Genomic DNA, 15,346 nt, shown 5'->3' with positions numbered 1-15,346 from the left:
TCACAGCGGCCGGGGCGCAGGGACAGCGTGGGGACCCGAGCCACCCCCCACCCCCGGCCACGGCCCTTCCGGGTCCTCACGCCCGGCTCGGCCAACTCCGGGCCTGTGTTTGCGAGCATAGAAAGCAGTTTGTCGTTCTCCGCGATTGGATTGATTGCAAGCAGAATGAAAATCGAAGTTTTCCTGGAAAGGAAACACGCCAGACCGCGATGCCCCTGGGCGCAGGCACAGTGGCCGAGGACGGTGAGGTCCGCGGGCACCTCCGAGGCTTCGGTCTCAGACAGTTCCGTAGATGCTAGGGAGGGAAGTTGAAATACTCACTAAGTGACTAATGCCTTTGAGTGTATAAAGTAATTTACAGAGCAGGGTGATCGCTCCTCCGCGTCTTTCCGAGCGGTAGGCGCTGTGAGTCAGGGTGCCACTGTGCTAATGCACAATAACTGCTCTCATCTGCTCCCCTGTGCAAGCAGCAGTGTGAGGTGCCGGCCTTTTTCGGAGAATGCTTATTGCGCCCATTTGGTAGATGAGGAAACTGAGGCACAGAGAGGCTTGGTGACGACTTCCAGGTTGCACAGCTCGCTGATGAGCATTTGGAGAAGGGCGACATTTAGTGCGCTGTCCTGGGCACAGGGAATGGATGGCTGGGTGAACTGGAGTCTTGAGTCTCTGGTACCTTGCTGCTGATTTCTTCAGTCAGTCGGCAGGACCCAGAGACTTCTGCTTGGTGACTATGGAACTCCTGCTTTCCTCGTGGGGATGGGTGGGATAAGGCAGACTAGGGTGCTGTGGAAAGGGGCATGATTGACCCGATGGGGTCAACAGCTTCTGTGTGCTTCACCCCAGGTAAGTTTCTGCAGCCATTTTGCCCAGCGAGCCTTGTCCATGGGGGCTGAAAAGGGGAGGGAAGTCATGAGCTGGCTGCTGGAACAGAAATGGGCAGGGAAGCTTGTAAGAAAGTGGTGCCAGTCCTGGAGACTTCACACATGCTAAAAACTGTGTTGACTGTCCCAGAGGCTTCTAGCTGGGAGGCAGCTTTTCTGTAATATTTCAGGCAGTCCTTCAGTGAACTATGAAAGAACTGATCTTTGAGCAGCAGGAACCTTTGAGGTTCTCACATTTCATACTTTTAAAAAAATGTTCTGGAAGGAGTTAGCAAATGTAGGTCTCAAGATGGAAGTTAAAAAGGATCTGGCATTTTAAACTCTGTTCTGCACCCCAGCACACTTGTGTGATCAAAAGCAAATATTGAAACTGTGGTTGAGATAAAATAGATCTGTGGAAATGAAAATGTTTACTCCTAAACGCTTAAAGAAAATGTCAGAAAATCATTTTTGTTTCTGAAAGAAGAGAGGAGGAGTAGTTTGGGGATTTAAACACAGAACATGTCTTTCATGTCATTTAATATCACCCAGTAAATGTATGTTACTTGTCCATAAGGGCTAGATTGTAACTCCTACCTACCTCTGCCGTTTTTGTCAAATCTACTTCTATAACTTGTGTGAGTGTACAAACCATGTTTGTAAACTGAGATGAACTAAGGGCTGGATAAGCACTTTAGACAGAGGAGGTGGAGGGAGCCATTTTAACCAAAAATAGAACCAGTGTCATCCTTTCTGAAAGTTGTGTAGGATGAGGGGAATGAACCAAAAATGGCAGCCAGCGGCAAACCTTGCTATGGTCCTACCAGCTTTGGCATGGCTCTACTCTGTAGATGTGACTACAATTTAAGGGAAAAACCAAACCATCTCCCCACGTAAGATGCTTTTCCTCCTTCAGATATTCATTCATTCCCACTTCTCTTTGTAAGGGTGTGTTAGGTGTCTGGTCTCTCCAGTTTGTGCTGTCACTCCCCAAGCCAGCTATGGCAGACTTGTTCCCCTTTTCAGAGCTCTTCCCCTACCTCCCTATCCCTTGCCTCTCTTTCCACTGACAGAATGGCAGGGAACATTTTCACCTTCATGGTGCAGCTGTCATTACCATCCCCTTCCTACCTGTATGCTCAAGGCCATCCTCTCTGCTGTCCTTGAAGAGGCCCACTCCACCCATTCCCTTTCCTTCTCAAAGGACATCTTTCCTTCCTAATCTCCTATCTCTCCTGAGTCTTTTCCATCCGTCTAGGAACATGCTTCATTTCAGCATTGTCCAACAGAACTTTCTGTGGTATTGGAAATGTTCTGTATCTGTATGGTCCAGGATAGCAACCACCAGCCACTTGAGGCTAACACATACAGCATTGTGGCTAGAGTGACCAAGGACCTGAATTTTTAATTTAATTAAAGTTTAAATAGCCACATGTATAGCTAGTGGCTGCCATATCGGACAGTACAGCTTTAGCCTGTCCTCTCTTAAAAAGGATATCTCTCTCCCTCCTATGTCCCTCTCTAGCTTCCTTCCACTTCTCTGTTCCCCTTCTCCTCAAAACATGTCAAATATATGTCCAAGCCCACAATGTCCACTTTCCTTTCCTGTTTGTTTGCCTCTACCTTCTACCTCTGAGCTGAAACTGCCAGGTCTCTGTTGCTCTTTGGTCTCACTCCACATGGGGCGGGGATACCTAGGGCCTACGCCTGGTTCCCCTTCTCTATGGACATAATCTTCCTAGGTAATGTTATCCCATCCGAAGCTACCCCCTTTACATACTGTCTGTCTGCCGGCAACCCTCATGTTTTTAATTCCAGCACCACCTGTCTCAGGGCTTCTGAGTCTTGCTTTTGTATGGATGGGACCCTTGATGTTCCTTGTATTTATACCCTTTCTCATCTCCCCATCCCAGCCAGTGGCCCCACTGTGCACTCAATTGCTGAGTCATCCTTGTTTTCTTTTACCTGCTTCTCACAACCGGTTGGTCCTGGGGGGTCTACTTTGAGGATGTGTGTGGAGCATGATCACCACTGATCCTGCTCTAGTCCTGGCCCTCCTTGCCTCCTTCTTGAGCACCCCTCCCCTTCTCCTCTGAGTTGCCTCCAGGCCATTCTGCACACAGAAGGCAGAGAGAGACTGGCTTTTACAATTGCAGGTCAGATCATGCCACTCTCCTCTTGAAACACCCTGCAGCAGAGAAGGCCTTGGCCCTTGCCCCATCTCCAGCTCCCCAGCCGCTCTGCTGGTGGCCCTCATTGTGTTCTACTCCTCCTTGGGTTCCTTTCCATTTCTTGCCTTACCTGGGGCTCCTGAACTGCTGTTCCCTGTGTCCTCTGGAAAACTCTTCCCCTGGCTCCTTCTCTTCAGCTTCTCAGCCTTTCCAGCCACCCCAGGTGGAGCACTCCTTCCCATAGCTCCAAGGCAGCCCCACTTTCATCTGCTACAGTTGTTTGCCCTAGCACACCTGCAGTCATTTGAGCTTTGTTTTTTTTCAGTCATAATGTGCCTGCCTTCAATAGTATCTCACAAGGACAGGGCCTTATCTTTTCTGCCTTTGTGTCCCAAGACTTAGTGCAGTTTCTGGCTCTCAATAGGCTCTCAATAAATATTTTTGATTGAGTTACTGCTGGAAGCTAGCCTGGAAGTTGTGATGATTTTTGGATTACCTTTTCTATAATGTGCTTAATTGAGAGTTGCAAGGACCAAGAGAGAAAGGGTTCCCATATGAATGCGGTTTTCTTTTAATGCTAGCAAGCCATTTCACTTTTTATTGTGATATGGGTTCATTTCCAGACTGTCTGCTGCCACCCAAGTATTGGGGCTATAAATTATCTTTTTATCTCCCTGTAAAAGGGCAGCCTGTCTGCTGTTGTGACTTTCAGCTGATTTTGTCAGTGTTTACAAACAAGATCTACTCTATTACTGGTTGGCTTCATTTTACACTTATTCTGTTCAGCTAAGATTATCTTGCAATGTATGAATGCCACAATCTTGGTTATCTAACACTTCAGGCTGCCTTTCAGTCAGTAATCTATACTGATTAACTTTCTTTTGATGATCATTCCTTCTTTAGCTTTCCATTCCTCCTGAATCAAACTGTGGCTTCTCTTTAGGTTTGAGTTAACTAAAATAGATACTCTGCTGTAGCCTCAGATATATTGAGCTGGTTTTCACCTGGTCCTGTTGGCGCTTTTAAGCTTTGCCATCTAAGATCCAGTAATCCCCTTATCTGTGAGGCACCTGGTGCGCTGCTGAGGCCCCAGCGATGTGCAGACCTGCTCGTTAGTTCCTAGTTCCGTGTTGTTTATACATTGAAGAGGGCAATGAGCCTTATAAACAACATCAGCTTTATGTTTAAATGGTGTGAGTTTAAGCGGAATGTTACAGTCATAGGGTGTAAGAACTGGTAATAGGGTGGTTGTTCCTGGGCAATTTAGGAAAGATGCCCCAGAACACCATGAGGAGGCCACACTGAAGGGCTCTCAGTATCTCTCATTCAATTAGATAAATATCTCTCTGAGTGTCTGAGTTAGAAAATACACAGAATTTGGGAGTAAGCACTAAATAAGTATGTATTGAAAAATAAACCAAATAGGTAAAAATGCATATACTCTTTGGCTTTTTTGTTTTGTTTATTAACTACAGTTTATTAGATTATTATCTAATAGGATGAGGATGTGGACTAGAAGATACTGAGGTAGAGTAGATTTTAAATAGAGGGTCCATTTAAAAAAACCTCCCAAGAAAGAGGTGTTAAAGAGCCGAAGGAAGAAGAGTGAATCACATAGATGTGTGAGGGAAGAGTGCTCTCGGCTGTGTGAACAGGAAGTGCAAAGACCCAGAGGCAGGAGCACGCCTGGTGTGTTGAGGAACAGTAAGGAGGCGCCAAGGTGGCTGAGCAGAGTGAGAGAGAGTGGAGGCAAGGAGGTTGGGGGAATTGGCAGGGCTAGGGCATGTCTTTGACCACTTTTACTTTGGGAACTGTCATTCTTGTTGGAAACTGTTCTGGAACTCCTGGCCTGAAGGATTGTTAGGATTGTCTGAAGGACCCAGTGATTTGTGTAAATGATGATTATTTTTTGCTGTTAAGCCTCCTGAGGATCAGAGTCAAATGTCTGGTCACCCTTAACACATTTATCATATCTCACCCATTACTTTTATTTCCAGTCAGTTTTGTGGTCCTCTTCTTTTTAAACAAAATGAAAATAGCTTTGCTTTTTTCTAATTATAAAAACATTTTGTGTTCATACTAAAAAATGACAGCATAAAGAAGGAAATGAAAATTACTTATTATCCTGCATCTAAGGGATAACCTCAGCCAACACTTGGATATGTTTACCTTGGCACATTTTTCTCCGAGTATATATGACTCTGTGTGTCAAAATGTGTCTGCATAGAGGAAATGGATTTTTAACAAAATGAAATTGTCTTATACATCTATTCTGTAGCATATTTTTTTTTCACCTTAAAATATCTTGAGTGGACATCCATGCCAGTAACTATAAAAATACATCATTGTTTAAATCCATACCTACTTCTAATTTGTCATTTTGCTAAATTTTATACATTTTTGTAAACCTCCTTAAATCCTTTCTAGGATAAGCAAAGTATTTTTTTAAAGACATTTTGACAATTCTTTAAAGCAGTTGTTTGCTTTACTGTAAATGAATTACTGAAGGAAGGGAATGGTAGAGACCAGGATCGCAATTAACATCTGGTAATTTCAGGGCCTGTTGTAATTTTGAGTGAGTCACAGCTCCGTAGTGAATCTCCTTGAGAACATTAAGGATTCATTGTTGTTGCTAAGGGTGGTTGGTGGACCGAGACCCAGCTGCTCAAATGGATTCTCCTTGTTTGGAAATATGAGGGCAGAGCAATTCTGCTTCAAAGCTTGGATGAGAAGGTTCTTTGCAGGCAGAGCACCCAGGCACCGACCTGGGAGACCCCCCTGTGCTTCAAGGACTCTCTGGGTTTGTGCTATACCTGCTCCTTCAAAGAGAATCCCTGGGTGAGAGGATTGGTAGGGACATATACATGGGAAGGACATTATATTCCATATTTGAGTTGTAAGGCAAATTTATTTATTTATTTTTTACAAATGGTTAACTCTGGGTAATTCGGTAATTCCTAGATATCCAAAACCTTTGGAAAAGGACTTCCCTCTGGTGCACAGGGCAGGGACTCCTTTTCCATTTGACAAGAGAGACTTCCTTTACCTTTGCCAAGCATGAAGTAAACAGCAGTCACCCAGCATATTTACAATAGAGAAAGGAGATTTTTTTCAGGATCTCAGAAGTCTCTGGTATACCAAGTCCTGACCTTATGCATCTTGAGAGTTACACTTTGCCTTTTTCCAGCATGAAATAAATTGAGCAAAAGGATGCATTATGCTTCTACTCTGAGTTGGTTTTGACACCTGGTCTCTGAAGTGCTGCCTGTTGTGTGTGTGCATTTCCTAGGCATTGCCCATGCAGGCTGCCCCGAGTCATATTTATAGGTTTGGAGGTGAGAGCTGGCATCATAAGCCCATTTCCTAGCAGGGTGTGTTCTGTGTGGGAAGAATGGCAGGACGGAAGCCTCTCTGAATACACGATGAAGTCTCCAGTAGTTCTGCCACCGAGGTGCTGTTAGTCATATGGTATCATTCTGGGAGAAATTATTTAAATTATATTTCAAATTAGCTTGTTAGAATAAAAATATGCTTGTGGGAAACACATTTAGACATTTGTCAAAGACTAGAGAGATTTTTTAAAAAAGCATTTTTATTCACAAGCCTGGTTGATACTCTTCTTATTATTCCTCTGAGGAATTAGGCACCATGGACTCTCTGCCTCTGAACAGAGAAGCATGGGATGTGGCTTTCCCCATGCCCGAAGGCGTCCACCTGAGAGCCAGGCATTAAAAAGCCCTCTGGTACCCAGGCATCTCCTGGTCAAAGGAGGGCCACATGCGCCTGTCCCCTAGCCATGAGGACCTCCAGCAGCCCCTTTCTTTGCCCTGCCTGGAGAAATCTCTGTCTAGATTACCCTGGGGCCTGGCGGAGCCCAAGCTGCCCTTTGATATCCTTAGCCTGTCTGTGGGTTCCAGGGTGGGGCTGTCCACAGGGACCTAATTAGTAAGGAATACTGCAGACCCCACTGGCTGTGCACTGGTACCCTTTTGGGACCTTTAATTGGGAAAGCTTTTAATTGGAGTTGTTCAGATAAATGGAGAAAGGAAAGTTGCTCTGGCTTCTTTTGTCCCGGGGGAGGGGCTAACAGAGAAGGACCTCAAGGGGAAGAGGAATGGAGCCTGTTTTAGGATGCTCCCAGGGTGGAAGTGGCATTGAGGAGCAAGAGGAAGAGCTAACTCCTCTAGGTGTACTGAGGATAGTTCTGGCTGTTTCTCTCAGTGGTGAGTTCATTGTCATGGAGGACCACCTGTTAGAGAATGGGAGTAATGGTTAAATACAAACAGGCCAAGCCTCGGACCACCCTGGCTGGCCTAATGAGCTTGGATAAATTACTTTCTTTTTTAAAGAAGCTTTGCTGTATTTTTGGGGTGCTGGGAATGGAACCCAGGACTTCATGCACGCCAGACAAGCGCTCTACCACTGAGCTGCATGCCCAGTCCCAGCGTCACTGTCTTCTCTGTGAAATGACTGATGTGATTCAATAGAAAATGTGCGTAAAACATTAGTGCAACACCTGACACATGAGTACTCAGCTGGCAGTGGCCAAATTTACTATTGTCATCATCATCATTTCTGCTGTGGGTGGGAGATTGGCTGGTGGCTCTTGGGTACCTTTCTCCTCACTTGTCCCCTCAGGTACTCCTTGGGTCTGCAGCTGTTCTGTGCAGCCACCTTTGAGACTGCCTGTCACTCTGCTCCTGGTCCCAAGCAGTACCAAAGTTGGCTTCCTGTCATGATGATCTAGACCGCATGAGGTTTGTCCTCTGAAGTGTGGCTTCATATTGCTAATCTTTAGGAGATGTTGGGAGAGGAATGTTTCCACTCAGAGGACCTGGAAGATCAAGAGAGCTAACTCATGTATGCTAATGAGAAAGTGTGCCTGCCAGTTGACTGGATTCATGGACAGGTACAAGAACAAACAAAAGGAATATCTTTCTGTTGTGGGTATTGGACTAGAGATTTGTGTTGCTGATTTGGAAAACTTTCATCATTTGTATATTAATTTATTCAAGCAATAGTGACCATGGCCCATCATGTCACTGTTATAGGTGCTGGGAGCAAAGTGAGAAATATATTTGGCTAGTAGAGGAAGGAGGTATATATCAGACAAATACTACTCAATATTTCAGCATGGAAACGTATGATACCAAGAGTGTGTGGACTATCCAGTAGGGTTCAGGGTCTCATGTCTCTATAGCCCCTTCCTCACTCAAATGGATCTGAATTCCGTGCTGATCACTCTTTATCTGTTCATCAGGTCGTTCTCCTTTCTTGACCTTTTTTTTTCCTTTTTGTTGGTACCAGGAATGAACTCAGGACCTTGCACTTGTGAAGCAGGTGGTGGCACCGCTGAGCTAAGTCCCCAGCTTTCTTGACTTTTTGACCAATGGCCATTACCTTGATGTTGAACACCAGGAAAGGTGTCTGGGTGTGATACTAGGAAGATATGGGTTGACAGAATGGAGTCCCCTGCCTTCCTGAGGGAGATAGGTGGGGAGGAGGTAATTAGAACAGTGAATTCTGTTGTTGAAATATGAACAAGGATGAAATGTTTAACCCTGTAAGGTGTTAGGGAAGGCTTCCTGAAGGAGGTGACCTTCAAGCTAAGTCTTGACAAATGAATAGGAGTTACCCAGGTAAACAAAATGAGGAGGCAGGGAGTTAGAGTGGAGAATGCTTCCCTGGAAAGCAGTGAAGTCTGGAGGTCCAGAGAGGGGACCTTAGACTCAGTCTTGGCTTGGTCATGCACTGGCTGTATGGCCTGGGTCATGACACTGACCTCTGAGCTTGCATTTCCTCACCTGTGAAATGGGAGTAAGAATGGTACCAACATCATGAGGTTGTCCTAAGGATTGAGGCATAGTGGTCAGTCCTTATATCAGGGAATGAGGCCTGACACAGCTGGTGGTGTGCAGTAGGGTTGGAGAGGGAGAGAGAACACTGTGTAGGAGGCAGAAACATGCAATAGTATGGGTTTCAGTCTGCAGGCAATTAAGAAAGGCCTGGTCTGTAGCTGGGTATGAGGGCCCTGGATTCAAACCCCAATACTGAAAGCTAGCGGTGGGGGAACACATGAATGAATTAATTTCGAACTAAAGAGACCTTGTATGAACTGCCACAGTAGGCATGAAATGTTGAGAGCAGAAGGGATGTAGAGGAGGAAGCAGCTATGGCACAGATTATATAATGTAAGCCTTGCCCCGTTCTGTAATGGATCTGAGGCAGCCTCCAGGAATGCACATGATACAACAAAAGAGAAAGATGTGTGTGAGGGACCTCACTGGGATTGAGAGGTAGGAATCCTGCATGTTTTTCTTATAGAGTTACTAAATTTTAACACCAAGCAAGCTGTCATCTAATGAGATCTTAGCAGCCCATGTCACTATATAGAGTGCTGTTGAATTGTCATTATATCTTATTTAATTCCCACAGCAATCCCCACTCTCATAGTTGGAGAACTGGATGGGAGAGATTTAATAACCATCCAAGCTCTTGGCCAGGGAGTGGCAGAGTTGGGAATCAAGCTTGAGCCTATTAAACAAGAAAGTTTCTAAGATGCACTTCTGAGGCCAGAGCCCTCACGAGAGTCATGACTCTTGATGGTTGACGCAAGGGAAAGGGGTGGGCTGAGTCGCCAGCAATGTAGGTGTAAGTCTTAGAGTCCCTGATCAATAGTGGTGACAGTGACTGAGATGGGGACACAAGGTGATACAGTTCTTTGGGAGGAAGTAGTGAGAGTTGAGTTTTGGGAGGACACAGTGCATTTCCGTTTGCGGTGGGCCATCCGTGGCTCTGGTACCGCAGCACTTGGCAGCTGGGATAGTGTGGGAACCTTCACCTCTAAGATGGATTTGGCCACCCAGAGAGAAGATTAAAATGGTACTCTGCAAAGGACCATAGCTGGAAGGGAGAAACATAAGCTTCTAAGTGCGACTGGGAGGTGATGAAACTCAGAAAAGGCCAGAGGAGAGAGGTGTAGAAACCAGGGGTGAGGAGGCTGCAGAGCCGAGCATCCTTACAGGGTGAGAGGCCTGGGAAAGCTTAGAGGAGGGCTGGGCTGGAGAAGGTGGAATGTGAGGGCACCGGTGAATGTTGAGAGCAGCTGCAGCCAGGTGAGGAAGCACAAACATCTGCAGGCAACACCCTGGTGGGTAGAGAACGCATGGGAAGGGAGCAGAGTAGTCTGGCTGGAGCTGAAGTTGAGTGAGAGGGTGGGTCAGGGCAGAAGGAAGTTTGGCTCTGTTTTACAAGTCGAGCATGTGGGGAGGCTAAGGATGAAGGACAGAAGAAATTGAAGTTGTCAGAGAAAAGAGGAGAAGCAGTGAGGCTGGAGGCAGGAGGAACTAGTTCAGGCTTCAGAAAAGGGGTAACTCTCCAGAAGGGGCGCAGGATGACGTCCTCAGACCAGGTGAGATGCAGGGACAAAGGCATTTTGAGGCTAAGGTGGGAAAGGGAATGAGGGAGGTAGGTCAGCTGGCTTTTCCTTCTCAGTAGGAGCTCAGAGGTTCATCTGAGAGCCCAGGGCATAGATGGAGAAGAAAGGAAATGGGTTGATACAGCTGCTTGTAGGGGTTTGGACAGGGAGTTAGCTGAGGCAAATACAAATTTATGAATAGTGTTTAGGGACCACTTGGTGAATCGAGAATGTGAGTTTGTAAAGGGCGTTCCAGCTAGATGACTTGTCAGTGTCCCAGACAACTGGGATTGGGAGCAGAGCACAGGTCCCAGGCCCGGACATTGTGTGTATGTGTGTGTGTGTGTGTGTGTGTGTGTGCGCGCGCACATAGTGTACAGGCACGGCCGCTCTGCTCAGACTCTGAGCACTTTGCCGCCCACAGCCACAGGGACTGTGAGAAGAGAGTGTGCTGCATCCCTACTGGTGAACTCTCTGCCCTCGCATCTCCCAGTAGCCAGTCATTGTTCCATTGTTAATAATTCTTCCAGAGTTTTTCTAAAAAATGCATTAAAATTCTTGCCAGCGCAACCTTTCTGAGTAATGAGATCCGTAAGTTTATTAACCTCTCTGAGAAGTGGATTTCCCTGCTCCAGAGGAGCGGATAATCCCTTGGAGGGTACGCGCATTAATATGCTGACCTGGAGGGTTATTGCCACACCCCGGGCAGAGGCAGTGTGGGGGCAGTGTCTCTGTGTCTGTCCTCCCTCCCACTGTGTCACTTAGCGTGTGTCCTGTGCAGGATGGTCTATCACTGTCCCGCAGCTGGCACCTCAAAGTTGACATGCTCAGAGAAACCAAACCCTTTCTCTTTGTCTAATTCTCTGTGTTTGAGAAGGGGAACATTGGAGGTGGCATGCTGAGTCTTACACAGGTGAAAATATGTAGTCTGTGTCATTCACAGTGGCCTGGGAATTCACTGGAGGTGAGAGGGATGGTCGGGTATTGCTGTAGGACCATGTTGAAACACATCCTCTGTCATCCCATTGCTGGCCTTCAGATCTGCATTCACAATGGGTACTTGACATAAGCCACTTGTAAGGCATCCTGCTAGAGAGAGATGATTCATGACTTTATCCTCATTAGTGTAGCATTTCAAGCATGCTATAACTAGCCTGGTCTACTAGTCCGTGATGTACCCCTGAATACTTCATCCGTGCCCCTGTATTATTCATCACATAGAATATGAATGCATTTTTTATTTTGAGAGAGGATCTTGCTAAGTTGCTAAATTGCTAAGGTTGGGCTCAAACTTACAAGCCTTCCTGCCTCAGCCTCCCAGAGCACGGAGATTACAGATGTGGCCACCACACCCAGCCCACATAGAACATTTAATTATAATGTGAGGTTGTTAACAAATTTTCATAATCTGTGACTCACCCTTGCCAACCAAAGCAGTGCTTTTATAAAAACATGACAGCCAATATATAATTTTGCATTTTCTGGTATTCCCATTAAAAACATGAAAAGAAACAAATGAAATTAAAATTTCAGTTTACTTTGATCTACTCTACTCATAGTTTTATCATTTCAACATGAAATCAATGGTGAGTAAAACAGCTATGGCAGTTTCATCTCCCCAAGGTATTACATCCTAGTAAGGGAGACAAAATCCACCTGCCCTTGTGCCCTGCTTACCCCCAACCTCCCCCACCAAAAAAACCTTTAGGTGGCTCCACCAGTAAAATAACACTGCCAGGTGTGCTCAGTGCCAGAGGGAGAGGAGTCAGCTGAGCCCAACATACAGTGTGTGGCTATGAGATGCCTCTCTGGAGAGGTGACCTTTTAAGCTGCAGAGCATTTGAGTGCAAAGACCTAGGGAGGGAAAGAGCTGTGTCCAGTGTTAGGGGAGCTGAGATCAGACCAGCATGGTGGACTGGCAGGGAGTGGAGGAGCCCAGGATGGGGCTGGAGCGGGAATGAGGCCAGGAGAAAACTGGGCACTACCTTGGAGGCCATGACGGGACCAGCCCATGGATTTTGCTTGGGGTACAGCGAGACTGAGTAAGATGAAGGCTGCAACATGACCTTTCCTAAGTTCCACGGAGGCTGGGTGGGTCAGAAAAGGGCAGATGCCCAAGCAAGATCAGCAAAGGGCTTTAGGTCCGAGTGGCTGTGCTAGAGCTCGAAAGGGCTCAGGGGAGAGGGCGGGAGGGGACAGGTTCCACACAGGATTCGTTAGGACTTTGGGGTGGGTGATGGAGTGGGAGTGAAAAGAGGGCCACTCTGGTTTTTGGCTTGTGCTACTATTGGGCTTGGAGTTGGGGAGGAAGCAGTGAATCACATGAATCTGGGGCTCAGCTGAGAGGTCAGACAGGAGAGGACAGGGTAAGGGCACCGTAGGAGAGGCGGACAGCAGAGCGGAGAGCTCAGAGTGAGCTGGAAGCACTCGTTCTTTAGGTGACCATGGAGAAGGAGGAGGAGTGGCCTGTGAGGGACAAGAAAGCTAGAGTGGTGGCCAGTGGACAAGTGTCTCCTGGAGAAGGACTTGGACACCAGTGTTGAGCACTTCTGGGAGGTGGCCTGGAGCTGGGCGGCCCCAACCTGAGAGAATCAGTATCAGGGTGGGGCCAAGGGCCAGGTGGGTTAAAAGGTGGAAGGGAGCTGGACGAGATGTGTGGGCCACTCGTGGAAGTGAAGTGAAGGGAGCAGAGCAATAGGACAGTAGTGTGGGGCTATAGGACAGAGGAGCAGAACTGTAGCGTGTGTGGGTGTTCGTGGGGTGCAGCAGAGAGGAGGGAACAGGATCCATTCCTTGAGAAGACAAGAAGTTTGGGGTGCAAGGCACCAGAAAAGGCCTCTCCCTTGGCAGGGGAGAGTGGGAGGCCACTGTTGGGTGCCATGGGCAGCCTGGGTGTGGTGAGCAGCAGGAGCCCTGTCTGTGCCTCCATCTCCTCTGTGCAGCGTGGGGCTGGGATCTCAGTGAGAGCAGGGGTGGAGGACAGGGTGTGGGGACCTGGAGAAGGTGACAGGAGGCTGTTGTCTGTGAGTGGGTGGCAACCGTACCAGGGGAACACAAGCCTGTGGGCCACTGAAGAGTGACAGTTTGAGGTCAGAGAACATAAGCGAAACTCATCCACCCAGCTTTGTGATGCTGCCCAGTGGCTTGGGTGTGGGCAGGAAGAAGGCAGATGGCGGAGTAGCACAAACTCCTGGGAGTGGTCGAGGGATGGATGGGAAATATTCTGGCCAGCGGTGCTGATGCCTGCTGAATGTGAGGCTGGGCAGTGGCCAGGGAAAGGGGTGAGTCAGTGGGCTGAAGGGCTCCGTGAGGTGGGGCTGGCCTAAGGAGCCAGTGATGGGCTGTGTGGGCAGGAGAAGGACAGGCAGTTCATGTTTTCAGGAGATGACAGGTCCAGAATGTGGCTGTGGAGGGTCACTGAAGGGGTGTGGGATGAACACACTGGCATAGATGGGCCATCTGTGTGGACGGTGATGGTGACAGGAGTTAGGTAGAGGATGCTGGCTGGGAGCTGACGTGCTTGTCCTGGCGGTGGCAGGAGATGACGTGTGAGGTGGTGCCTCAGGTGTCTGGCTTGTGAGGGTGTGGCGGGAGCCACAAGGACACCAGCCTCCCACTGTGCTCTGTGTGGGAGGTGGGCAGGAGGGACAAGCAGCTCACACGGAGCATCCGAGCATCGGCAGGGCCTCATCACTCCCAGGAAGCTCCCCACACAGCCGTCTCCCCACGGATGAGGGGAGCCTGGCAACACCAAAGCTGTTTACCCCACAGAATAAGGAGGTCAGGACAAAGTTCCTGCTGTATCACAGGCCATGTCCTTTGCTACCTGCCCTGTGCAGGTTCCATCTGTGACAGGTGCTCTTAGGCTCCCTGCCATTCACACAGCTGAATCTCGGCTCGCTCCCATGACCCAAAGCTTCCTAGTTAGGTCTGCATAGAGCAAGCTCCCCACCCAAATGGCAGCTGGTCGTCTACACAGAGGTGGTTCTCCACCTACCCTCACCTCTTGGTTCAAGTTCTCCTTTCTCTGAGCTGCAACACCCAAGTTCTTTACACAGTAGTGCTAATCTCTTTTGGATACAGTGAGTGCTTAAATATTTAAAAAAATTTTTTTACTACAGTAAAAGATACATTGCCACCAGCCCCTTGTAAGATACTGTCCCTCACTTTGAACACACTTCTTTAATTCTTCTTATCACTTTCTGAAGCAGTTTTGGAAGTCCTCTTTTGTGACCATATTTAATTGTGCTGTCATGTCTGCCTTGATGTCCTGAAATTATCCCAGACCTTCACCTTTCATGATCATTTTGAATTTGGGGAAGAGCCAGAAGTCATATAGTACCAGATCCAATGAATAAGGTGGATAAGGACACACCAAAATATTTTTATGAAACATTTTATTACTTTTTGTTAGTGTCATTCATTTAAAATCAAAGATGGTTGGTATAGGACTGGGGATTCAGCTCAGTGGTTTCGGCACCTGCCTTGCAAGCACAAAGACCTAAGTTTGATCCCCCGTGCCAGAGAAAAAGGTGGTTGGTATAAATTAGTAATATCATTTGTCACTAAATGCATCATAAATGCTTACTGACTATTACCCACTTAATATGACTCAATAATTTAATTTGAAAGAGTCTGCCTTTCTGTTGGATGGCTCCTTTAGAGGGGACTCGAGCACCCCACACCCAGTGTGTCCCAGTGATAGTTGGGGCTTTGACCTTACTTTGGCACCAACAGAGTATGATCTGCTGAATTTAAAGGTGATTCCCATGGGACAAAACTGTTGATTAGTCCTGTTTGACTTTATCAGAGTGCTCTCTTTCTCTCTCTCTCTCTCTCTTCTCTCTCTCTCTCTCTCTCTCTCTCACACACACACACACACACACACACTTATTTTT

General features: G+C 47.3%; 1 protein-coding gene and 1 pseudogene across 1 annotated transcript in view; one reads left to right on the top strand and one right to left on the bottom strand.

The window, feature by feature from the left end:
• Positions 1-3,273, bottom strand: part of LOC117285183 — a 28,928-nt pseudogene extending 25,655 nt beyond the window's left edge.
• Positions 225-15,346, top strand: part of Homer2 (homer scaffold protein 2) — a 97,348-nt gene continuing 82,226 nt past the window's right edge. The window contains exon 1 of the mRNA XM_010621169.3: positions 225-243. The gene's annotated coding sequence lies outside the window, so the exon portion shown is untranslated. The remainder of the gene's footprint in view (positions 244-15,346) is intronic.

Source organism: Fukomys damarensis, unplaced genomic scaffold, assembly GCF_012274545.1.
Source record: "Fukomys damarensis isolate Sample0158 unplaced genomic scaffold, DMR_v1.0_HiC HiC_scaffold_7, whole genome shotgun sequence".
In the NCBI taxonomy this organism is placed as follows: Eukaryota; Metazoa; Chordata; class Mammalia; order Rodentia; family Bathyergidae; genus Fukomys; species Fukomys damarensis.
Note: the sequence above shows the minus strand (reverse complement) of the source record. Positions and strands in the feature narration are given on the sequence as shown.